At 47.7% G+C, this 26,527-nt stretch overlaps 1 protein-coding gene across 5 annotated transcripts in view; it reads right to left on the reverse strand.

The window, feature by feature from the left end:
* thrb (thyroid hormone receptor beta) overlaps nucleotides 1–26,527 on the reverse strand; it is a 91,609-nt gene that overhangs the window by 40,238 nt on the left and 24,844 nt on the right. The gene's annotated exons all lie outside the window — the stretch shown is intronic.

Genomic DNA, 26,527 nt, shown 5'->3' on the forward strand with positions numbered 1-26,527 from the left:
ACAAGACCATCTGGTGTCCAAACACATGCAGGAGGTTCATTGGAGACCCTCAATTGTGTGAATGAGAGGGTGAACGGTTGTGTTTCTGGATGACGTGTGAATGAGGGTGAATGTGCCCATGTGCGTCCAGGGGCTAACAGTGCCTCTCGGCCAATCAAAGCGCGGAGAGGCTCCAGAATACATGAATGAATGAATGAATGAATGAATGAATAAAGGAGGTGTATCCAACATGTCTCCTGCAATTGCATTTGACAATATTCTGGGGTTCTTACGTCCTGCGTGTCGGTGGGAGATGCAGAATGTCCTTCACACTGTGGCTGCTTAGAACCTTGCAGCAGCTGCTTGGTTTCAAAGACAATTCCGGGGTTTCCAAAGTCCTTAACATCTGGTGAAGGCCGCATTCAGCTCCCCAGCAGAAGCGCTCCTCTTGCTTTCACATCTTCGTTGGGGTTCAAACTTCTTGGAGTTTCTCCGAGCGTTCCTCATGTTTGCAGGGAAGCGACAGTATAGAAGGAAATGGCAGCGAATCAGAAGCTCTCCTGCTCGTGAGCTTCATATCTCCAGGGACGCGTTGAAGAACAGAAGTCCACGAATGGAAATCAGCGGCAGGATGGAGCTGCTGATACAGCATCTCTCCTGTGGACGGTCATTACTCATAATCAGAGGCTAATTTGGATGTTCTCCTTCCTGCATGATCTGTGCAGAGCTCCTCCTGCGCTTTTTTCAGATAGAATACAAGATCAGACCTCACTGTTTTGGATTTGATCTCCACATACTGTAATGTGAAGAGGAGATCCTGAAGGTGGATCTGGCGGGAGAGCGTCCACTGACCACGTCAAACCAAGATCTGAAGAAACTCAGACGAGTTTCTTTCGTCTTCATGGAGCTCACAGGTTCCGACTGATCCACAGGTCTTTTTCAGCAGACGCTAGGAGACCATCAGCTCCTCAAACTCTGTGGATCCTTGGAGAATAACATATATTGTCATATTGATGATGTACATTGAATGAATGAAGCGGTCCATGGCTTCAGCTCACCCTTTCATTCATGTGTCAAACAGAGACATGAAGATATTCTCCAATGAACCTCTGCACGTGTTTGGACTGAGGGAGGAACCAGGAGAATTGTCAGGAACCCCACGCAGACACGGGGAGAACATGGAGGACCATCCACACAGGAGGGAACCCTGCGGGAATTCAATCAGGGACTTTCTGACTGTGTAGAGGAAGTGCAAACCACTTATATACATATATAAGTGTGTGTGTGTGTGTGTATGACTATAAATGTGTGTGTGTGTGTGTGTGTTTGTGTGTGTGAAGCTGCTCCAAATCCACAGAAACCAAACAAATCCTTTGCTTTGTCGGGTTCTTTTTCCTGACAAATACAGAAAATAACGGTATCTCCCAGCAACCAGCCGCCGCCTGGGTATTTCTGAGGCTACGATCACATGACTCACTCATTGTTTGTATCTCATAAAGACGAAAAGGAAGTGAGTTTGAGAGAGACAGTTTGGGTTGAAAAAAAAAAAAAAGCAGCCACTAATACACTTTGTCAGTTTCCATGGAGATTTCAGTTATATTTGACAGCACGCATTCCCGCGCCCTCCTCCCTCCACCGGAGCTGAAACCATGAATGGCTCCGACTGAAGAAATACTCAATAAAAATAATTTTTAGTGGGGGGTCTGCTGTTCCCCGGGAGTGAAGGCCAATCTGGGAAACACTCTCGGCAGGCTCGTCGCCTTGAAGGAAATCGACGAGCTGATTTCGACTCTCGATTGCCGCCGAACAAAGCAGGAAACTGCGTTTTGCTATTATTAGCTTGCAGCTCCGCGCCTGGGTCCTCGGACAGCTCTGGGGGATCATCCCTCCACTGTGAAAGCAGCCTCTATCCCCTTGTTAACCGCGCTGCCTCTGCAGAGCCGCGACTGTTACGCTTCGGGCACCTGACATACCTAAACGCTGCTCGGGTAACAAAATGTTCCCGACACTACATCAATGTGTTGTGTGTTCTATCCCGTCCAATCAGATAGGAGCAGACAAAGGGCATGATGTTCCAGAGCGCTCGCCTAGTCATCCTGCTCAACCTGTTAAAACAGGCGGGCCCTCCAACTGCCCCGCTATGCGCTAAGCTAACCCAGTTCTCAGCAATCAAGTAAAGATTCCACACGGCCTAAATAACAGATACTCGTGTGAATGCATTATGGTAGATTGACCAGCGCCAGCTCGGAAGGTTTTCTGATAAACACGTGCACTCACTCCGCTTCAGACCGGCTCAAATCTCAGGAAAAATTACCGAGGAAAAGCACTGATAAGCATCTGGATCTGAACGCTTGAAGAAATAGGACCTGGACACATGGCGCGCAATAATCAGATTCATCCACTCTGGAGTAACAAAAAAAAAAAAAAAAATGAAAACCTGCACCAATGATGAAAAGCAAGCCAGCAAAAACAGAGGAACACAAACCGTGAGAAGGTCTAAGGAGATTTCTAGGAGTGAAGCTGAGATCTTATGCAGTTTAAGAATATGGTGCAATGTCTGGTCTGGTCCGCTCCATTTTTGAAAGTACAGCAAAATCCGGAGGTCCCTTACAAAACAGCTGCGAGGTTAAGTTCTCTCAAAGACCACTGGAACCAGTGTCTCGGCATGGAACAGGTCCTGCAGGTGGTGAGCGTCCAGCTGGACCCCTCTCCAGTCAGCAGCTTCAGATCAGGTTCACAAGCTAAAAAAATTGACTTGACTACATCTTCTCATCGGTTCATTATCTGCGGGGTTTCCAACAGGTGGCCAGAAGCTAAGTGTTTCCCCTCATGGCCTTTCGAGCTCTCGAGAAACGAAAAGAACCCACAAAGACATCCGAGAAACATCTCAAATCCCCCCTGAGGGTCCGGGCACATTCTGACCCAGGACTGCCCGGCTGCATCGCCGCAGTCAGTCAATCCTCACCTCCAGTCACACCTCAGAGTCGGTTTTGTTGAGAAAAGCGAAATCCCTGGAGTATGCCGAGCACTGAGCAGAGCTCCTTTCTGACCGGACTGGACTTCATGGTTTGTGATTGGGACAAACGTCAGGAATTGCGCTGCTGCTCCGACGCCAGACGGCCAGGAAATTCTACCTGGCTGCCTTTTCGGGAAGTCGACTCCACCGCACTGATGCATTCATTCATATATTTCCAACTAAAAATACAACTTTTCTCACCACATGTGTTGCCCGCTGTCCGGACCGCGCTCTTTACTGTACCTGCTTTTTTTTTTTTCCCCTGAAACTCTCCGGATGACAAGCTGAAAACACGGGTGGTCACATTAACGGCGGAGTCCGACTATTTACCGAGCTCCGCTGTGAATCAGCGCCTGCATAAACAAAAATTTGACTCGGAAGACCGGGTTGTTTCTTCGCCTTTCACACCCCGGTTCACATTTAATTCAAGGTTCTGCGGGCGATGAATGAATGACAGTCAACTCAGGTCACAAATGGGTGCAAGGGACCACTCCATTTTACGGCAAGTCTTAATTAATGAGTGACAAAGCCGAGGGCTTCTGTCTCCGGCAAGAAAGTCCCGAGTTGGATTCCAACAGCAGGACTTTCTATGGGGGGGCTCCATGTTCATGGATGAGAGGGTGAATGGTTGTAAGTATATGTGTGTGTCCCAGTGCAGTGACGGTCCAGCTTCAGGCCAATGACAGCTGGGATAGAATCCAGCACCTCACGACTCTGACTGCAGGAGAACCACACCGAATGAATGGGAATAAGTTCTCTTCTTCCAAGTGTCTTGCTTATTTTAGCAAAATGGCATTATTCACTCAGGTGAAAACTATTTTCACAGTTCATGCAGCTTAATGAATATCTGTCTTGATTTGAACATCAACTGTGTGTCCTTCTCAAGTGGAACTTCTCCAGAAACCAGACATCCAGACCGAGCCCTGTCTCATGTCTTGCTTCAAGGCACCCTGACAGCCAAACTTCTTGAAAGGTTGAACATAATTTCCCCGAAAGTTAAAGGTTGCGGGCGATGGTTTGACGTCTCTACGTCCATTTGTGACTGTTTCCTGTTTTCTCACGATGAAAGGAAATCATTTGTTCTGCTTGGATGTCGCAGCATTCTTAGATGACACAACCGCATACATTGCTGTTGCATCATCACAAACAACTCTGCTTCGTAGGGACACATAATCTGCAGAGCGTGGCTGTGTCTCTGCGCCCACTCTGCACAGCCGACATTAGAAAGAGGAGGCAAAATGTAAATGTCTCATCACTCAATTGTTTATTACGGGTGTCAGTCATGAGTCGTGTCCAGGGACACTGCCGACGCCTGCTGCAATGGCGGCGGGAGAGATTTCTGCGGGGGGACGGTGATATCTGAGTCAGTTTTCAGTGTTGGAGGGTTGCTAATCAAAGATGTAGCATGGTTTGCTCATTAGAGGCAGCCAAACAGACACCGCCGCATCCAGGTCCAAAATCAAGCTCCACCAGACACTCGGATAATGATGCAAGTGCAGAAACCCTGCTGCCGAAGAGACAACGCAAAGACACGAATCCCCAGACTTGATAAATGAAAGAGTAAATGGGAAGTCGGGGCGAAGACAAAAGCTGGCAGGATTCAAACAAAAGGAAGCTGAAATTAACCGAAACCCGAATAGGAAGGAGGCGGGGCGGCAGCGGCTCCAATCACAGCTTCTTCTGTGCCACTGACATGATGAACACACCAACGTGATGAACCAGGTGTTTGTGTTCCCCCTCATCAAATGATCTGGGAAAGATACCAGAATAATAATTTAACAAAACATAGGAAATAGAAATTGGCAGGTCACCGGATCCGTTTAATCACACTAAACCTGAACATAGTCTTTGCTCTTCTGTTTGTGAATTAATCCAAACCTTTTCAGGAGTTCCACTCTCATCATCTTGCTGTTTTCTTACAAGACTCATGTGAATTGATGAACCGATCGGGGCAACAGCCAAGATCCAGAACTGCACGTAACAATGCACCTTTGTTTTAGGAACATTTTGAAGCACCTACAAAAAGATGTGGCGGTCCATCACATCCAGGCAAGGATGTGAAAGTCCTGGGATCAGCACCTTTCACTGAAGAGATTCAAAAGCATCGACACTGGGCTTGATTGGAGAGGAGCCCCTCCCAGCCAGAGTTCCAACCCCGAGGGGACTCCTAGACTGACTCTGAAGGTATGCTTAAAGCTCTAAATGACATTGGAGAATACTGGAAAACATGTCCAAAAGTATCCAACAATAATGTGCAGATGGAAGTATACTGCGGGACACATCGGAGATGGCCCAAACGGAGCCCAAAAGGCTTGTGAGCCCGTTGCCTCTCGCCTGAACTTTTAAAAATATGGAGGAAAGGTTTCCAAACAAGAGCTGGGACACTTGTAAAATGAAATGGGAAAAAAAATCCAGGCGGTTTCTAGGAACCTCAAGCCACCTTGGCTTGTTTGCAAAGACGAAACACATGGCGTGGCAGCTAGCCCGAGCCTCGCAGGGAATATTATGACAGTGGAGAATGAGTTTTCTCATTTTTTTTTTGTTCCTCCCTAAAAATGATCATTGTTTTGGATGCTTAAGTATGAGATGCATTCCTGCAGGTTTTGATGGACTGCAATACAGGCGCGCAGCAGATGCTTACGAAGAAGGAGCACAGCGAAGACGACTGAAGAGCTCTTCATTCCTTCACATTAACAGAACTCTGATCACCTTCAGACAAAGAAACAGAGGGAGACTAACACTGTGAGGCAATATGTTGACACAGGTATTAGATTCAGTGTAGCTCCAGCTCCCCACAGAGTAGGGCGATGCTGGTGAATCCCGCTTCAAATGCATCTCTCCAGTGGGCTCATCACAAACATCTCAGAAACAAGAAGCTGCTCCACCAATTCGAGGTCAGACTGCTAACTAGTTGTGACTTCCTGTCAGCTCAAGCTTCTTGATCTCTTTTGCCATAAAGATCTTTATTGGGACGGAACCCTTTGGGGCCGGCAAAGTACCTTTGCCCGAATCTGGGGGCAAACTGAAGAACTTGACTCAGGTGGTGCCGAATAGAGCCACGGGGACCAGTTGGATTCAGACTAAGACGTTCACTTCATGTGCCAGGTGAGCAACATCACCAAGCAGAAGGTCGTTATGAGCGGCGCCGCCTCTTTAACGATAGCGTTCCTGACCGTTTCTGACGGACGACAGAGACCCAGCGATATCCACGGGAGCAAGCCTACATCTGCATCAGTCCAACAACTGACATTATCAGATTTAAAGAGTGACTCACACCGCAAAGAAATATGTTTGTCATCAGTAGTGGGCCATAGCTTTGGTTTTGTGATCAACCCCAAAGACTGGCCGAGGTCTGGAAAACGTGTGGAGAAAGAGCGTTGGAACCAGATGCTGAGAAAGTGCCTACAGGATGTGGAGGAGGCTGGTTTTCAAAAGGGGAAAGAAATTGTCGTCCCCAAACATATGGGTACGGTACCAGCCTCCTGAGGAGGAGGCTACCCGGAAGCACTGGTCAAACTCCAATGGAGCTCAGAGTTCAGAGGGAGCGGCTGAATGAGATATTTCATCAGAATATGTCCGTGGGGTTTCGTCGAAGATGTAGATGTGTGAAGGTTCTACGTCGGTCAGGTCACGGTGCTTGTTGAGTTGTGAAGTCTCCGGTGGCTTGGATTCTCATCAGGACAAGAGAAGCTACGAGAACTCTTGCTACTGACAAATGCAGGTTTTCAAGGTTTTGAGATGTTCAAAGTCTTTTCACTGTCTGTCGATTAAAACCCTCGAATAAACCCCTGGTGGTTCCTGGTTGGATTCCAGCAGGGGTCGGGGTTCACCCTGGATCAATCACGGGGTCACACATTGACAACCAACCATTCACTTGTTCATCCAAACATATGGACAAATTGGGGTCTCCAATGAACCTCCTGCATGTGTTTGGAACTGGAGAACCCCACGTATTTTGACTTGAACCAGAGAACCCCACATAGACACGGGGGAGAGCATGGAGACTCTGGTGGTAACCCAACCAGAGACCTTCTGGCTGAGAGGCAGAGGCGCTGATCTATGCATCGCTGTGCCGCTCCCCTCTGTCTAATGTATGAAGCTCTGACCTTAATTTGAACTCTTAGATGTTTTATTCAGAAGGTCTGACTGGGAAAGGCCAAATGTCTGTTTACAGTAAGTGTACCTCGCAGGCAGGGCAACCAGGCGGGGGAAGCTATGTAGGACAAATGAGCATGGAGAGAAGAAGCGCTGCCGTATCTCACGAGATATCCGATGCAAACGCAGATGATGCTTCTGGAACCGGGTCAACCCAGGACCTTGATTGAAGCCCAAGAAGAGGGATGCCTGAGAGGAGGGTGGAAGGGATGTTCTCCGCTCAAAATATTATTATTAAATAATTATTTTTAAATTTTAACTTCTTCTTTAAAAAGCCCAAAGCCTGAAGGAGATCAGAATGGATATTATTGGTATGAACATAAAGAGAGCTTTATGGAGTCAAAGCGATTGTCTTGGTCCATCACCATGAGTGTCTCGTCACTCCTCACTCTTATCGTCTCACAGGAAACACTTGTAGGGGATCAGACTACATGTTTAGCTCTTCCGTCTTCCTAAAACTCAAGATGAAGACCCTTGAAGTCCCCCCACCCTTCCTCTATGGACACGTCTCACTGCGTTTCCTCCTGTTCAGACGAACCTATGTAAGAATGCGACAACATCAGCGGGTCATAGTCCACTGCAGGAGGCAAATTCCAGTAATTTAGCCTTAACATGAAGTGTTGGACGGGAGATGTTTCTTCACAGAGCGTGAGAAAGTACAGCTCCTCTTTGTTTCCACGGAACTACGACTTGAACGGAGATGTTTTACACCCGACTCATTCACTTTACACCCGGACTCCTCATGGAGGTTAACCCATGATACACTGCTAAATGCTGAAGGTTCTTTCTTGCGTGTTCTACAGTATTGGCCATCTTTTTACATTACATTTGGCAGACGCTTTTATCCAAAGCGACTTACAATAGAGGACATAAGCACTGCAAATTACGCTTGCCAATACAAGATGCACAGGAAATATACAGAACAGTAAGCTGGGGTTAGTTTTTTTTTTTTTTTGTCTTTTTTTTTAAGACAAAGACGTACACATACGTACACACACACACACACACACACACACACACACACACACACACACACACACACATCTTCTATCTCTTGGGGACCTCCCTCACCCACTTGGTCCAGCTCTTCCTGGGGAGACACACCGGACACACCGTCCCTCCGGTGCATCCTGGGTCTTCCTCATTTTATGCCAAAATAGTGGAGCACTTTGAGGCACATTTCATCTCTTGAATATGGTGCTCTCGGCTCCCTGCCGCCGTCAGAGGGAAGGGAACTGCAGTTGCGGAACAATCTGCAGGAACACTGATATGGATCTGCATTCTTTGTTTATGGACGGGAGACAAAACAAATATGTTTGTACTTTGTTGGTTTGAGCGCAAGGCACACACTGGATTAATGAATTAGTGGCTGCCAAAACATGTGAAAGCATTCATCCTGTGTGTGTGTGTGTCAGCGTATTCTGACCACAGTCTTACCCTTCAATCATCACACCAATGCACATGCTGATGCACACACACACAGACACACACACACACACACACACATACACACAGCGTGAGTGAGGGTCGCACCAGGATAATGAGCCACCCCCTCCTGCTTTCATCATCGACGCGCTCTTTCCTCGCCGTTTTTACAATCTCACGGACACGATTTGAAGAACCAGAGAAGACAAAGAGAGAGAAAAAAAATCAAACCGAAACAATCGCTGCTATGGGTGAAAGCGGCGAAGGTGAACGTATGAAGAGGAGCAACATTGCATCCGCAGCCCCGCCGCCCCTCCCTGATGATGGAGTGAGCGCCCACCCTCCAGCGGACGCTCCAGATCACCGCAGTGCATGTTGGGTAAGGAGAGGACAGCTCAGGACACAGGCAGGGACGTTTAAGGATACTGCAGTAAGATGTTCACCGCCAAGGAAGCGGGATAATGCGGAGGAACGGAGGGGGGGAGGAGGAGGGGGGATAAAATACCCACTGCATCTGTCGCGGATGGAGTAATTTTTAATTCAGAAAAAAAAAAAAAAAAAAACAATAAAAAAAAAAAAAACACAAAACACCCAGATGTTACTGTTTGCTAGGATCAACACTCGCCGTACGCCGCCCGCAAACGCCAGCCTTTATTCCCCAACAGATGAAGGTCCAGCTGATCCATCAGTCAACTCCTAACGAACTGCTTGGTCAATCGAAATCAATCCCAGATCATCCTCTGTTAAATGTACATGAAATGTGATCAGCTTTATTGATGAGTAGCTTCGATCACTTGATTTTAAAACCCTAAATAAGTAAATAATAATAATTATGAATTTAAGAATTAAACATTCTAAATATGAGTATTTAAAAATACAATTATTATTAAGCATATGTTGTCAAATCTCATTATTGTATATAACTAGATTTCAAAACTCTAATCATTATGTAAAATTATATAATTAAATGTCTTATGTACAATTATATTCTAAAAATGAAATTGTCATATATAACTACATCTTAGGCTCTAGTATTACATATAAGAATATCTTAAAACTCAAATTATATGACTACATTTTTAAGACCCGATTGTGATATTATTACATTTCTAAACTAACTACAGTATATAATCCTGTTTCTGACATGTGGATGAGGGTGAATGATTGTACGTCGTACTAACCGGTCCAGGATCAACCCTCCTCTTGGAGACAGGGCACGGACGAAAAACAATATTCTTAAATTAAATTCTAAAGTCTTGAAATGGGGTTGCTGTTATTTAATGCGGCTTATGAAAAGTGAAAATGAATCTGGGGATTAGTATTTTTAAACAGCATCAATCATAAAAAAAGGAAAGTAGAACTGACGTTGTGGAATGTATAACAAAGCGATTGGCCATTTTTAAATCTAGCTGTTTCTGAAAAATACGCCATTCATTCATTCATTCATTCATTCATTCATAACCCTGGAACAGGCTTTTCCGTGTGTTTACAGAACAGCTAATGAAGGGTTTCATGTCGTATTAACGTGAATCCATAGGAGAGAAGAGGTCAAACTCAGCCTCAGCCTCAGGAGATCCCCCTCATTAAGAATGGGAGATAAGTGGAAGTACTGTGATGCTGATCTCCAGTCCTCCCTCTGTCTGCGGGTCGAGATAGTCTTTGGGCTGGCAGCGTCTTATCGGCCCATCTCAGACGGCTTTCAGATGGATAAACGGCCTGGAATTGATCTGGATTTTTCACAGGCTATGAGAGCGGGGAGATGTTTGGCAGCATCTTCAGGTGCTGTGAGATTTGGGGTTAAGGAGCGTTTGCCGAACACGCCCAGCCCCTGAACCTGCACGCTCCCAAAGGACGGGGAACCGAAGGGCAGAGGGTTTGGCCTGAAGTTCCCAGCAATGGAAACAAGGCTGATCAGCTTTTCCCACACATGTAAGAAACTACAGCAGCTCCTTGCTCCAATGTCACATGGAGCCCAAACATTCAGTTAGCATTGCAACACACGCTGGATTCACCTGCATATCCAGAGAATCCTTTGGGCTTTTCCATTCAGGGGTCTCCACAGTGAATAAACATTCTCCATCCAACCCTCACTCTATGGATCCTCCTCTCTCACACCAGCTACCTCCATATCCTCTCTCACTACGTCCATAAATCTTCTCTTTGCTGTTCTTCGAGACCTCCTGCCTGGCAGCTCCAATTCCAGCATCCGTTTTCCAATATATTTACGATCCCTCCTTTGTATGTGACCCAACCATCTCAGTCTAAGTCCAGAACATCTAACATGTGCCGTCTCCCTGATAGACTCATTCCTGATCCTATCCATCCTGGTCACTCCGAAAGAGAACCTCAGCATCTTCATCTCTGCAACCTCCGGCTCTGCCTCCTGTCTTTTGGTCATTGTAACTGTTTCTAGTCCATACAGCATCGCTGGTCTTACCACTGTCTCCCCCGCCTTTCTTTTCATTCTGGCTGATAGTCTTCTATCACATAGTACCCCTGACACTTTTCTCCACCCATTCCCACCTGCTTGAGCCCGTCTCTTCACCTCTTTTCCACACTCTCCTACGCTTTGAACTGTTGACCCTCAGCACTTGAAATCCTCCAACTTCTTGATCTCCCTGTAGCTTCACTGTTCCACCTGGGTTCCTCTCATTCACACACATATATTCTGCTGTGCTGCGACTAACCTTTATACCTCTCCTTTCCAGGTCATACCTCCGCCTCTCTAGGTGTTCCTCCACCTGCTCTCTGGTTTCACTACATCCCCTAGTCATCTGCAAACATCACGGTCCATGGAGATTCCTGTCGGACCTCATCTGTCAGCCTGTCCATCACCACTGCAGGAAGTAGACCTCCACCCTGAACTTCTCTGTTACACCTACAAGACATCTCACCATGGCCTCACAGTTAGCATACATGTCCTGCACCAGTCTGAAATACTTCTCTGCCACTCCAGACGTCCTAATACATCCATAATTCCTTTCTTGGCACTCTGTCGTATGCTTTTTCTAGGTCTGAGCTCTTCCAAAACCACGACAGAGACATAAATAAATACAGCATTAGCTACTTGGCTTGCCCTCCGCACAGGGTGGAGGTTGGAGCATCATAGCATTAGCAATGAGGCTCCCAGGGCCACTTAGAGGGACACACAACCATTCACCCTCTTAGTTACACATCGTACAGAAACTCACAGTTGTGCAGTTGAGGCAGAAGCTCTAAGCCATGCTCCTTCTCATCCTCTGCTGTTCCTTTTCTTTAGCTCAGCCAGGTTTGCGGTGAATTCCTCACAATCTTCACAGTCATTTTAATCTTGCATTTTGTAAATTGCAAAGTTTACTCTCGTTGTTCCCTCGTAATCTGAACCCCTTTGTTGTGTACATTTGCCACGACGGCCTGTTGTGAGCCTTCAAACGCCTGACGCATGCTCACAGGTAGCGACGAATCAGGGAGTGAGGTCTGCTCGCCAGGAGCCCAACGCTAATGAGCCAGAATGTCACAGAGACAAATGGATGCTTCTTTCAGCCAGATAGCCCCAAGGCGGGGGCGGAGGCCCGGCCCATTAGCACAACCTCAAGAGTTCCGCTCGTGGGAGGGGCTGCTGGAGGCAGATCCAACAATGTGCTAAGGACGGAGTTGCCGTTTTGCCATTTCGACCCCGCGGTGGATCCAGAGCTCCTACAAAGACACTATGGACTCCAGGAGCTTCGATCTCAGGCAGCTACAGCTCAGCCTCGCCATCTAACCTCATCGTGGGGTTCCTGAGGATGTCATATGGGCAGACCTCTAGCCTTTGAGTTTGTCCTCAGCGGACAGTCAGGCTGAAAAGGTCCCTTGGCACTGACATCCTCGCTCCAGAAGAGGACAAGGGGTTTGTTGTGAGAAATAAAATTTATGTAATCCTTTATTTATAGAAGTGATCTCAGCGAGGGACCTCAAGAGGAACAGCGAGGAGAGACTGCTGGAGTCACATGAACTTCCCTCAGAGAAGACTGTTCACATGTGGAGGCCATGTGGAGCAGGCCCTGACTGTGCACGTGGGCAACATGCGGTATGGGAGTTAATTAGCTATAATGCTAACAACTTGCGAAGCACTAGCAAGTCATTCACGTCAATCGGACAAATTTACAGGTGAGGTGGGGAAGCTTCCGCATGGTGCTGAAGCATCTTCACCAGGACATCGGTAAATGTATTTGGATATTTGAATGTTTTCATGTGGACATTCATTCATAATTTATACTGCTTATCCTGCTACAAGGGTCACTGGGTTGGGAGGGAGGAGCCCATCCCAGCTGAGCAGCATTGTGAGACCGCAGGTTTCCTCAATGCCATCAGTCCTGATGGCCAAGCGGTCTCTGTCGCGCCAAATTTACGAGCCGGACGCTCCAGTTTTTTGGAAACAGACTCTTTAGTAGAAAATCTGCTGTCCAGTCTCACCAGCAACAACCCATCACTTCCCAGCAAGCCAAAAAGAACCCACCGGCGTCTCTCCGTCAGCTCCTTCAATTCCAGCCCAACCAGCTGACGTCTGATTGGACAGGGCCTGCGAGCCGTTGGATAAGGCCGTTGGATTAGCGACGAGAGGACGAGGTCGAAACATAAAGTCAGCTCTTGCCCAATCACAGCGGGGATGGGGCTACAGCTGATCCACGATCCTGATTGCAGGATCAGAAAGTGGATGGATGAAGATCTGTTTTCATTTTCTTTTAGTTTACAAATTGATAAAGACTATCTCCCTGTGTGTGTGCTTTTGTGATCAGTATCTGCTCTGGAAGTGGATGCTAATCCGTGCTAATTTGCAGTTTCGATTTATCAATTAAAAGCAATTACAATAATGGAGTGATTTAAAAACATTTCAAACAGACAGTTTACAACAAAAGCTCTAAAACTCATCTGGAGCTTAATGCATTTTTAATTCCTGCTGGTCTGAAGTGTATGTTGTTTAGCGGTTACTCGGGACAATCTGCACTTAGAAATACTACAGAAAGGAATAAAAATCAACTCTAATGCTATAATTACTGTAATTGCTTTACACCATGGTTTAATCAAAACAACGCACTTCCTTGCACGCGGTAACAACAGAACCGTAGCTCAGCTCATCAGCAGCCAGGAATCTGAGGGGGCAGGAGTTGTATACCATATTCCTGCAGACCCCTCGGACCAGCCCATGAAGGTCTGCTGCAGGAGCGCCGTCCTCCTGACTCTTCTCTGCTCAGGTTAGGACTATGAGCAGCAACGCCTGTTTCAAACGCCGTCAAACATGCTATACGGTGTCACGGTTGCTATGCGACCCATCCACTGGAGGGCGGTGCAGAGTTAAGAGTTCACTTCCGAGTTCCGTTTCAGACAATAAACATGGCGGAATGTTGACGGAGAATTCTTCTCCATGGTTCCACCGATGTTATGTAGTTTCTTCTCCTTCTTCTACTCTATTCCTTTCGCCAGCAGCACTTGCGCATACCAAGCAACACCAAGCCCTCTAGATGGCCAGCGGTACTACTCTGTTTGCTGCATTCGGCAACCAGCTCCCAGGAAGTCGGTATGCAGGTATGCAGATTTCCACCCTTGGTGAATTATAATCTGCTATCCAGTGTGTCCGCACTCTGTGCTCCACACTTGTGGACCAGGAAGTCACGTATGGAGATTTGGAGTACTGAATTAGAAGCAGGGCTCTGCATCTGGATCCCGGGATGGACCCGTGTCCCACCAAATGACTCCTGAAAGTGACCCCTGCCCTCTCGACCCAGCACAAGCCTGTGAATATTGTGTCCGAGCCGTGAGCAGCGACGGCGCCCATCCATCATGCTCCCTTGCGGGCCAGCGCGGAGGTTGCTCTGGCAGGAACGGGGATGAATGGTTTCCCGGCAGCAGGGAAAGAGGTTCGGCCGGTGTCGGGTTTCCGCGATGGAGCTGCTGCCTGATGGCCAACTCCGAGCCAATGACAGGAGACTTAGTCAGCCAGGAGTCATCGTCTCGTCGGGAACCGCGAAAGAAAAAGTCCTTGGACTGACTCGTTGCTCGGCCACAAACGACATTAAAAAGGCTATTGACCAGATGACTCGGCAGTAATACCGTCTCTGTATGACGCCCGAACGAGAGGGTGAATGTTGTGTGTTTGTTGTATGTTTGTGTTTGTGGCTGGGGAACCCTGACTCTCGGCCAATCACAGCTGGGATAGGCTCCAGCCCCCCCGAGCCCTGACTTCAAGTGGCATAGATGATGAACGAATGAATGCTGTGTCTTTTTTGGTGATTTCTAGCGAATATTTACATTGCGGGAGGTTATTTCTGGTTGGTTTCAATATTTTTATTCATGTCCTTCTTACCATTCTTGGTGATTTTGGGGGATCCGATCCCACTCATGACCGAAAAACATTCTCCTGCTTTTCTAGTCTCTTCAAAAATGCCGAAAATGTCCGATTCCAACTCTCGGCATGTTTTTGTTGGCTATCGGTCTTGGCTAAATGTTTTGCTCGTTGGTTCAGAGCATGGTCAGCGTCACACGCAGAATGGATCTGGGTTTCAAACAGCGGGCAGCGGTGACCGTTAATTCCGGGTTTCCTCACACAGCTCGGGGGCCGGGGCCGGCCAGACCAGCCAGAAACCAAAGGGGAGAAATTAAATACCGTGTTTATTGGCGGTACTGGGGGGAAGCTGACTGCAGTTCCATTCCAGGAAGGGAAAATCACAAACGGAATACAGGAAAACAAGGAAGCAGGGGACGGACGGAGGACAAAATCCTGCTGACGGAGAAAATAAAAAGCCTCTGAATGCAACAGTTGCGATAAATCCCTCCGCTGATGCCTGGTGTGACAGTTAGAGGTTTTAAAGAGTGTCAAAGCCTGTTCTTCCCGCAAATAGGACAGTTATGGGAGCGCTAGGATTTTCCCACAAAAAACCTCCTCTCCTCTGATTGGTTGGTTTCCACGTCTCAGGGGCCGAAACCCGGATAGAAACCCTGGTGTGACGGCTGTTGGCGAGACCCTGGCCTATATTCAGCCGCCCAGCCAGGGAGGGGGCTTTCAGGATGCCTCCCGCTGCGTTTACAGAGGAATTGCACATTTTATAAATTGTTTGCAACAATTCCCCCACTACTTTTAGTCAAAATAGACAGCAGAAAATCCAAGGTATTTCTTGGAGCGGCGAATTTGAGGTCATTTTTGGAGGCAATTTTCTCTTCAACCGGTTTAAACATTGACTTGTCTTTATTGGTCTGCTCCAGGAGCAGCTAAGTTGTTGAACTATCCAATAATCTTGAAAATAAAGTCAACGTGCAAGTGTTTAACGTCTGACTCTGAATTAACAAAAGAAAAAAAAAAAACAAAAAACAAATCGACTGCCCTATTCATTTTCTAAAAGGAGTCAAACGTCAATGATCAAAAAGGATGTAAATCATTTCACAGAAATCAGAACCAGGGTGTTGTAAGGTATAATCTGGTATTCCTGAGCTCCTCCTTATCTCCCCCGGTCTTATCACAATCACTTTCACCCGGCGTTTGTCTTCGCCAGGGCAAAGACGGAGCCGCCTCGGAGGGTTCAGAGAGGTGACGGGTTATTATCGGATCGCACGCGGCTTCTATCCGAGCCCTTCATCCACACACACACATAAATACACCGAGCGTCGTGCTGTAATCGGGGTTAATCTTAACATGCAGCACATGCTGAATAAAATGGGCTGAAAGGGTTAAAGTGAGGTTACTGTGTGAAATCCCATAATCCCGCTTCACTGCAGCTGCCGCGGTAACTGGATGAGTTGGCCAGATTTCGCGGATTTTCTCAAAACAAACCCCGTCTCTCCAAGGGAGAAACGGGGCTGTCACGATTTGTACCTGCAATGTCACACACACACACACACACACACACACACACACACACACACGTGACACAATGAATGAATGAATGAATGAATGAATACACATTATGTGGTGGCAGACTCTGGGTGAAGATGTTCATATGTTCCACTGAAGCTACTCAGACATGTTTTGAGGATTTTGCTAAACCTTTAGGAGGTTAAAAGGAAGAGCCGAACTGTCCAAGAGACTGAATGTCTCTGAGGGACGTGTGAACGGGTCGGGTGAATCCCACCTCCAGCCCGATGGCTGCTCTTGTGCAGGACAAGCCGTCTCCAGAATGAATGAATGAATGTCAAAAACATTCTGTTCGATAAATTAATAAAGTTCAGTGGATCCAAGATGGGAGGGACACATTGAGGATGTATACTCCGAGGCCTGAGAGAATCATCTAACCAGAGAACGTCCATCACCTCTGCCTGCCGTGACTTTTGCTACCTTTCTCGACCGATATTCAGTGTCGTCCCCGGCAGTTTCCGCCCAGAAGGTCGCGGCTCTCTTAACCAGGTCCTTGTCATTTCGTTTTCCTCACCCCGATGAAGGCTGCGAGGCCAAAAAACAAAATAAGATGAAGTCCCTGCAGCCAGGGAGGAGCAGTAATTCCTCACCTCTGGAGGTGCAAAGCACGGGCCAGTTCGTCTTGTATTTCTGACGCGATACATACGACGAGGCTGCAGAGATACTCTGGGTAGGGATTCATACATCCATGTCTGTGTCCCATCCCCTCTCGCACACAGAGATCATTTTTGCCAATTAGCAGTCGGGATGCCATCAATCTGGATGAGTCGGATGTGAGGTGGGCGTCAGATGTTCTCGTGCCGACAAAAGGCTAAAAACCTGGTATTTTTACAAAGAGTGGGCGTCCACAGCAACTGTTCACAGGCCCTCCCTGCAGGTAGGGGTCTACGAGGAGAGGAAAGAAAGACGACTGGAAAACTTTCCAAAGAACATCAAACTTTAAGAGAAAGACATGAGCTTTGTCTGTCAGATGTACAAGTCGGCACCAAGAAGAGAGGATGCTGTAAAGCGTCTGGAGTCGGCCACGGACGGAAGCAAACGGTTTTCGATTCTCTGTAACACGTCCGTCGACTGCAATGAAACGAACACCGTTTGCGAGGACTTGCGAGACGTCAGTAAAAGTCCAATAATCCAATAACCCGCCCCTTGTATACCTCAGTATAAGCACGCTTATCAATATAACTCCCCTAATGAAAGCGTGCACTGGGCCGCCCGCCGGATGGCCGAGTCTACTGTTTAGTTCAACATTTCCGCGTTCCAGACGGGCTTTCCTGGTGTGAGCGAGGCCGTCGTCCGCCTCCTCCACCCCTGCAAAGACGTCCAGCTGGCAGAAGACCCGGGCAAACAAGGCCTCGTGCCGCGTTTGCCCGTGTTCAAACAGAGGGAGAACCCTCTCCCCTAAACTTTATTTGCTTGTTTCCCCATGTAAGTTTCCACTTGTTTGATTTGAGCGGAGAGGCCAAACTCCTCTCGCCCTCATTTGGTTTTAATACGAGCTGCCAGTCACTAGCTCTGCGTGCGGACGCCTGACAGAAGCTCGGGTCCTGGAGTTTGTGGATGCACGATAGCTTGTGATGTGCAGGGAGAGCAGGGATCAGGTGGAACATCTACAGGTTAGTGGAGATGAAGGGGAGGAGGTGGAGGAGCTGAAAGAGGAAATGTCTGCAAGCAGGTTGGAATCACACCGAATGAAAGGAAAGGTGGATGACATGCCGTGGTGTCTGGTTCGCAGACACTGAGGAGAAGACGGGAGGCGGAGCTGGAGGCAGCAGAGGTGAAGATGTGGAGGTTCCTCTTTGGGAGGGAGGAGGATGGAGAGGATCAGGAAGGAGTCCATCAGAGGGACAGCACATGGTAGATGTTCTGCAGATAAAGTCACACTGAGATGTTTGGATGGAGAAGATCTGGGTAGAAGGATAAAGAGCAGCCAGGCAGGAGGTCTGGAGGAAGACCTGAGAGGAGGTATATGGATGGAGGGGAGGCTAGAAAGGGAGTTGGCGTGAGAGGGGAGGGTCAGATGGAGGAAAGTGATCCGATTTAGAAACCCTGAAAGGAGCAGCCCAAAGAAGGAGAAGAAGATAGATGAAAAGGGGAAATAAGTTATAGAAAAGCTGCAGAAGATTAACTCGACTTCAGAATGAGAGAATGAGAACAACTTTATTTATCCCGAAGGAAATTGTTGTGCCAGAGTTTCAAGCAAAATCATAACAGTAATAGATAATAGTAGGAAGGAGGAAGAATAAGAAATACAATGAACTATAAATTGTCTTGACTGTTAACTACAAAGATTTGAAGTAAAAGAAAGAAAGAAAGGTGTTGATTTCATGGAAGAAGGTCCGTCTCGCGTCATCATCTGGAGATGTTTGTCCAGGAGGACAGAAAGTCACACAGCTGTTACACTTGAGCCAGAATGGGGACGTTGATGCGGCAGGTGCGCCTCATATTATCTTCTCAACACCTGGTTTGCTAAGGTAGACAAAATGAGGCTAAGATGTTCCACACTCAGGTTCCCCTCAAGCATTGAGGTGAAACTGGATTCAGTTTTAAATAACAGAACTGTAGGAACTACATCGTCTCCGTCTGAGAAGATGATCTCTGCGGCAGAACCCGTCCCACCGCTGCTCCTCAGAACCATCCCATCGGGCCAAAGCAAAGCAGACTCTCTGGCTCTGCGGCTAAAATAAGGAACGCGGGAGACGGTTTGAACGCCGGGACCAAAAAAAAAAAAAAAAACCCCTTCATATTTACGACCAGCTCGCTGAGCAGCCACGTCCAGAGAGGGAGAGGAGGAGGAGCTGGCGAGGGGCGAACGCTGCCAAAACACACCAGAAACCCAACGACAACCACTAGGCCGGAGGAGAAAATGGCACATGGTGGGATCGATGAGCTGCAACGTGTTATTAGGAAGCTTCCTCTCACACACACACACAGGCACGGGAGAGGTGTGTGTGACACACACGGCCCGATGTGTGTGTCCTTGTTGTCGTCCCTTGAATCACTCCACTTGCGCGGCGGCATTATTCCTCCCTTATTCCCTTCACTGCTTTCAAAGAGGACGCGTTCTGGCAGCCATGTTTTTTTATGTGAGTTCTTTTTTAAGTGCTGCAGCCACATTTTGCCTCTCTCTCACTCTGTGTGTGTGTGTGTACGTGCAGCTTTTGTTCGACGTGGTGTCGTGGTGATGGAGGCTTTTGGGTTTAAATATAAAGCATGTTCCAGGGCCAGACGGGGGGGAGGCCTACTAAGATGGATGACTCTTACTCACACTAGTGACATTGATCGTCCACGTCCTCCTGCAAGCGGAGACACGCCCGCCGCCTCGGCTTCGGAGGGAACGGGCCAACTCCTGACATTCAAACATTTAGACGTATTGCATAATGGGACATTCTCTGGGGAAACTGTCATATAAGGAGGAAATAAGTTCAGTATCCAAAGTCCGATCACATTAATTCATTCTCTGTAACCCTTCTCCTGCACTCGAGGTCGCAGGGGGCTGAATCCCATCCCTGCTGTGATTGGACCTCTTGTAGAGTCTGAAAACCATTCACCCTCTCATTCACACACCCGGACAATGAAGGGTTGCCATGAACACATCGGGCGCATGTGTTTGGACTGTGGGAGGAACCCGGAGAACCCTGAGGAACCCCTTGCAGACACGGCCAGAACATGGAGACTCCATGCAGGAAGTGGGAATCCGAGCAGGGACCTCCTGGCTGGGAGGTGGAAATGCTAACTAATGTGCCGCCCGCCAACTTTTAACTGCATTATTTTATTTTTGCACTTAAAATGTATGAATTTCAAAAGGGTTTAAAAAAAGACTGACCTGCTTGTACTTTTGGTTCCATGTTCAGGGATTGAAAAAGTGGATTATTCCATTATTTCCAGATTTTGCTGCTGAGTACCGCCGGCCTCCTTCAGAGGGCCGACCCTGGAGGACGCCGGTGTTTCTCTGCCCAGTGAAGAAGCAGGACGTCCTCCTGAAGTCGTTTAGGCCGGACAGTTACTCAGTTGGTCTGGAATGATCACGCCCCTGCAGACTGCCGGCTCACTTTTTCTAGAATGGCTCTGGAAGTGATCCAGTCCAATTAGTGAAGTATGCCGAATGGTTTAAGCGAGCAGCAACAAGCTGCGTTGCACTCGGGAGCCTAAATTGAGTATCCTACTTCTTTCTGCTTGGCTAACGGCTAATCCAGTTTGTGCTGAGGTCACTCTGGCCAGCGGCCACTAATGAAGGCTGGAGGCCACTCCATGGATTCATTAATAAACAAGGATAATGCAGGAGCTGCACACGGATGCAAGTATTCTGACTGGGAAACCAAGTCATTACCAGTACGGTGTTTCCCCCTAATGCTAACAATAAGAAAAAAAAACTGCATACATATATATATATACATATCTTGAAAATAAGTCACAAAATAAGCTATAAATCAGCAATTAATGACCGGAATACAAAAAATTCACCCAATTTTTGCAGTCCTGAACCAAATATGATAGAAGCCATTTTAAATGTACTATCCAGAGCAACAGAAGTCAGGGAGCGTCGTTACTTAAAGACCACAAAGAATGCCTGATGATTTTAATAATTTATCCTTTAATAATCCCTTGTGGGGAAATTCGTTCTCTGCAACGAACCCATCATGGATGAACTATGAGCAGTAGGCTGCCGTCCACCAGTGCCAGGGGAGCGGTTAGGGGTCTCAGTGTCTTGCTCAACAACACCTCAACACACTAGGAGGAGCCAGGAATCGAACCAGGAATGTTCGGTTCCAAAGACAATTGCTTTACCTCCTGCGCCACCCCATAATTTCACCCCGCATCACATCTCATAACCCTTACAAACTCTTTCCCCGTAGACAGACTGTCTCCAAACTGACAGAAAATGGAGAGGCCTGACAGACATATGGACTGGACGTTGGAGGGGTTACAGGAGAGATTCCTGGAGGATGCACTGAAACCACATATGCAGTCAGATGTGAATGAAAGATCGCAGGAGTTTGTCCCACCAGCCCTGCATATACATCCTAAACTCAAAGTCGACCGACACATCGAGGATGAGAATGATCGCTTGGGGCATCTGAAGGTCACGGGGCATCCCTCTGAATCTCTACTTCCATATCTTTATGCTATGACATGTACGCATTAATACCAGTGGAGAGGTGATGGGGAAGCTTTGAGCAGTCACAGTGGACACTGCCACTGGTTGAGGCTGCACCTCTAATGTGAGAGCTTCATGAATGTTTGTGAAGGTGAATTGGGTAATACTCAAATTGATTGAGCTTGGTCCGCATTGGCGGTTGTAAGTCGGACCTGTTTCCGGTGAGAGTTGGACTCCGCCGGCGCTGCCCTTTGTCACCAATTCTGTTCATAACTTTTATGGACAGAACTTCTAGGTGCAGCCAGGGCATTGAAGGGATTCGGTTAGGTGGGCGCAGTATTGAGTCTCTGCTTTTTGCAGATGATATGGTTCTGTTGGTTTCATCAGGCCATGATCTCCAGCTCTCACTGGGGCGCTTCGCAGCAGAGTTTGAGGCGGCCGGGATGAGGATCGGCACCTCCAAATCCGAGACCACGGTGCTACACCGGAAACGGGTGGAATGCCCACTCCGGGTCGGGGAAGAGGTCCTGCCTCAAGCAGTTCAAGTTAAAATATCTCGGGTCCTGTTCACGAGTGAGGGAAGGATGGTAAGGGAGATCGACAGGCGGATCGGTGCGGCATCTGCAGCGATGCGGACTCTGTACCGGTCTGTCGTGGTGAAGAGGGAGCTGAGCCTAAAGGCGAAGCTCTCAATTTACCGGTTGAGCTACATTCCCACCCTCACCTATGGTCACGAGCTGTGGGTAGCAACCGAAAGAACAAGATCGCGGATAGAAGCGGTCGAAATGAGTTTTCTCTGTCGGGCGGTCCTCTTTCTGCATTGCTCAAAACTTAGCATCAAATTTACACATGACCAATTACTTGACAATAACTAATGTGATTTAACAGCGACGGGCCTGAAGAAGCCTCAGTGAATCCTATTAAGGGTAAAAACTGTTGCTATCAGGACGGCGTTGCAATCTTTTTTTAATGGCGCCTCAGTTATATATTGACACGACAAAGTTTGACAAATATCCTGACTTCAGAAAGTTTGGTCCTGAATGGAACCGGCATGGTTATTTGGCAGGAAATGTTAGTACCGTAAGGACTCTTGTCCCATCCGTTAATGTCATTTTAATGGTCCAACAATGGAAACGCAGCACATGTTGATGGATCCCTGTTCCGCCATCACACAGGGAGATCCTGCAGCTTTTCCATTTGGGCGGGTATTCCTCTTTCAAAGGCACTGACGCGGTGAAATAATCATGATGTTCCTGACCAGAGACTTGAGAGATGTTTTAACACATCCTCTGACCAAAAATAGGTCAGATGAGCCAGAAAAATACAGCGGATGGAGGCAGCAGGGCGGGGTTGGCGCCCGGGGGCACCGACTCCTCTGGCCGAGGCTCAGAAATGATGTTCTCCAGCTTGAGGTATGAAAGTTGTGTTTTTGATCAAACCAAATGTTATTTTCCATTGAAGAAAATTAACCGTAAGAGCAGATCGTATATTTTACCGAAGGCTGCTGCCATCTTCAGCCTCACTGGGAATCATTTCAGCCGAGGATTTGATTTTTTTCCCAATAAATCACATGAGACCGACGCCCGCCCGAATCATCTTAAGTAAACTCTGATGCATAGCCAGTGTAGCATCGCCAGACGGAATCACAAAATGGATTATTCTGCTCCCGATCGGTTCCTTTCATATCTCCAGTGGGTGTTATCCACAGACAAGCGCTGCAGCGGACCAAAGTGGCCAGGATCTCCATCAAACATAATAAAGTACGACATGCAGTGTAACAATGACTCTCTGATGGAATGCAGAAAAAAAAATACATATAAATGACAAGCTGCCGTCAAACGCCGGCTGCAGTGAAACAAATCAATCTCTTTTCACTCTGAAAGATTTAAGTGTTTACTTCCCAGTGAAGGGAACAAACAGCGTCCCTCCGGTCCACATCACAATAGCGGTCCTGGATGGACGGGCCGTCCCACTGGAGGAGGCTGCCTTTGAGAGGGAAAACAGGAAGAAGAAAGAGCTGACAGCTGTGTACCTCCAACCTGTGCCCATACAAAGGCAGAACTGGATGAAGAGGTGACCCGGGGGCTTCCGCCCATCCCATCCCCTGGCAACATGAGATCCAACCCCTGCAGCCCGCTACAAAGCCCATGGAGGAGGTAGATGGTCAGACAAATTCTTGGACCAGCTGAAGCCCATAGCGGGGAGGTGTCCCGGCTTGCGCTACATCGCTCTGAGGTGTTCTGTGATTGGACGATGCCCTGAATACCTACAAGCTCCACAGAGACATGGGAAAGAAGTATGGAACTCCAGGACAGGAACTCAACTGCAAATACTCATTGTCATCAAATCCAGGAGGAATGTAGCTTTGGATGGATGAAAATCTACCTTAGCCTTTGCATCCACCAAAGACCAAGTCGGGAAGTCAGTCGGGAAGATCATGGATGGGACGCTGCACCGGAAATTTGGTGCAAAGCATCAAAGAGAGAAAGGACAGACCCTGGGATAAATGATAGGAAAATGAGATGCACTACAATATTGCTAACAACAACCTTGGAGGGCAGCGAAAAAACGGCTGCAAGAAGGGCTGGCATGTCGGAGATGGCCTAGAACTCATCTCTACCCACCTTTACGAAGACACTATTGATTGCCGGCCACAACAGATGGATAGGCCACCAGGTCCTGTGTCAAATGGCATGAATGCTGAGGATACAGAGCTTGCAGGTACACAAGGCCGTCCCAAAAACACCACAGCAAGGGATTTGTTTCGTCAGCCATGGGAGGGCTGCTGGTGGGGGGCAGGGGAGCAACTTGGAGGAGAGGTGGTCTACCTCTCACAGGTGGATGGAACAGGGCAACTGAGCTTGAATGTAAAATGACCTTGAAATGTCCACTGTTTTGGCAACAGCTGTTACTGTCAGGTTCAGCACCACTGAGATGTTCCAACCTTTTCCCTGCATTTAGAACAATAATCACTTTATCTACTGAAATCCATCCAATTGTAGCCCTTTGGCACTCAGTCACAGTCAAACTCCACGCTACTCTAATACAAATAGACGCTGATGCATTGGATCCAGTGTGAAGATAATAACATACTCATAATGATGATAATAATAACGTTCAAACAGACCCAGTAGCTACTCCCCCGATGACTCGGGGTCGCGGGGCGGGTGGAGGCTAACCAGGCTGTCACTGAGCGGAACATGGGGTTCAGCCTGAATCAATCACAGGGCCACATTTAGAAACATGCAACCAGTCACCCTCTCATTCACACATCTGGACAATGTAGGGTCTCCAGTGAACCTCCTGCATGTGTTTGGATTGTGGGAGGAACCTGGTGAACCCCACGCAGACACGGGGAGAACATGGAGACGCCACACAGGAAGGAAGCCTGTGGGAATTCAAGCGGGGACTTTTTGGCTGTGAGGAGGAAGGAAAGGTTTCCAGAACTGATGTTTAAGACACGATCAATAAAACAGATTGATTCCCATTTTAACCAGGACGAAGTGCTACCCGCTGCGCCACCATGCAGCACGCCACATTATGTCTTAAACTACAATTATAGACACTGCAAACTTTAAATGTGTGACATACAAAGCAGCATTTGACTTTATGAGTTTTGTAAAAGACCGAGTTTCCAGTTTTGAAGCAGTTACTGACGCACACCCAGGCGAAGGACTAGATCCCTAAACTCTGAGGTTGAAACTTACATCACATGGTTGCGGGTACATAATCCCATTGTGAGCAGCATGACAATCTTTGAATAGACACAAAACCGCACGGAGGGATGTGTGAAGTACTTCTTTCAGCCGAGAAAACATTTTCCTTGAAACTAGGCCGCGACGCAGCGGCAGCAACAACAGTGCTACAAAGTCCCATGAATTGCTTTCCAAGGCGTCCCTTTTTATTTGGCGCTGTGGACACTTGAAAGTTTAATAGCGAGGTTTCTATTTGCATTCCATGTTCTAACACTCTAGGCTGAATATGTGTGTGTGTGTGTGTGTGTCAATATGTAGCAAACTAGGGCAGTGAGTCCGGCTGAGTCACAACCCCATGCACAGCTGTGGGCCCAGAAGAGGCCCCTTTGTGTTTGGGAGACATTCGCAGGGCCTGAAGCAACACAAAGTGTCTTGAGGAGGAACAAGGCTCCTGGTAATGGATGCATTTCCGGCGTCTTGACCTGCAGAGCTCCTCGCCCGATGCTCATTCTGACACACATTCCTGTCACCGTTAGCCTCTTTGTGATCTCATTCCGCGTCCATTAGGACCGGGTTGTTTTCCTGCTCGCACTCTGTCCATCACCATCGATCCTGATGAGTTGTAGCTCATTAATCTCCATGACCGGTAGCTAAACGGCTAGGAGAAGTCAGCACGAGTGTGTCGATGCCTAGAAGCATGTTACGGCTGGAGAGAAGCCGCACGCAGCATTAGGCCGGTTCTTCTTTCGACCAACACGAATCCCCGGAGTAATACCAGCCAAAAGGAAGCTGAGGTTCTCTAGGAAGCCCACAGCAGAGGCCACAAAGCGCAACTTCTTTACACTTCGCGTTTTGTTCTGAACTGGAGAGGCCAACCTGGTTCACACCGATGACGGAAAATGCACCTGATAGACGGTGCTGGTGGCCAAACCCTTGCAAGAATGACAGCGAGCCCCAAAAAACCTCCAACCAGGGACCTTCATACTGTGAGGCTGAAGCTCTAACCGCTGCATCACCCTGCCACCCGTGAGAGGATCCATCATTATCATCCGCGATAGAAAATGGGTCATATCGTTAACATTTCATTGGTATCAATGGATATTTGATTTTAACAGAAATAATCAATAATCAAATACATCTCTTCTACATCAGAGGACAGCATGTAATCATTTACTCAGCCGAGTGAATGATTACATGTTAAAAAGACATTCATTTTAATGCTGACAGCTGGCCTTGGCAGATCATGTTCAGAGCGACGGGCGTTATCATTTCTCCACAGGCAGAGGGTAGATATCTCT

The sequence above is a fragment of the Fistularia commersonii genome, chromosome 30 (genome assembly GCF_037954325.1).
Source record: "Fistularia commersonii isolate RoL2024-O1a breed Wild chromosome 30, RoL_Fcom_v1.0, whole genome shotgun sequence".
Classification (NCBI taxonomy): Eukaryota; Metazoa; Chordata; class Actinopteri; order Syngnathiformes; family Fistulariidae; genus Fistularia; species Fistularia commersonii.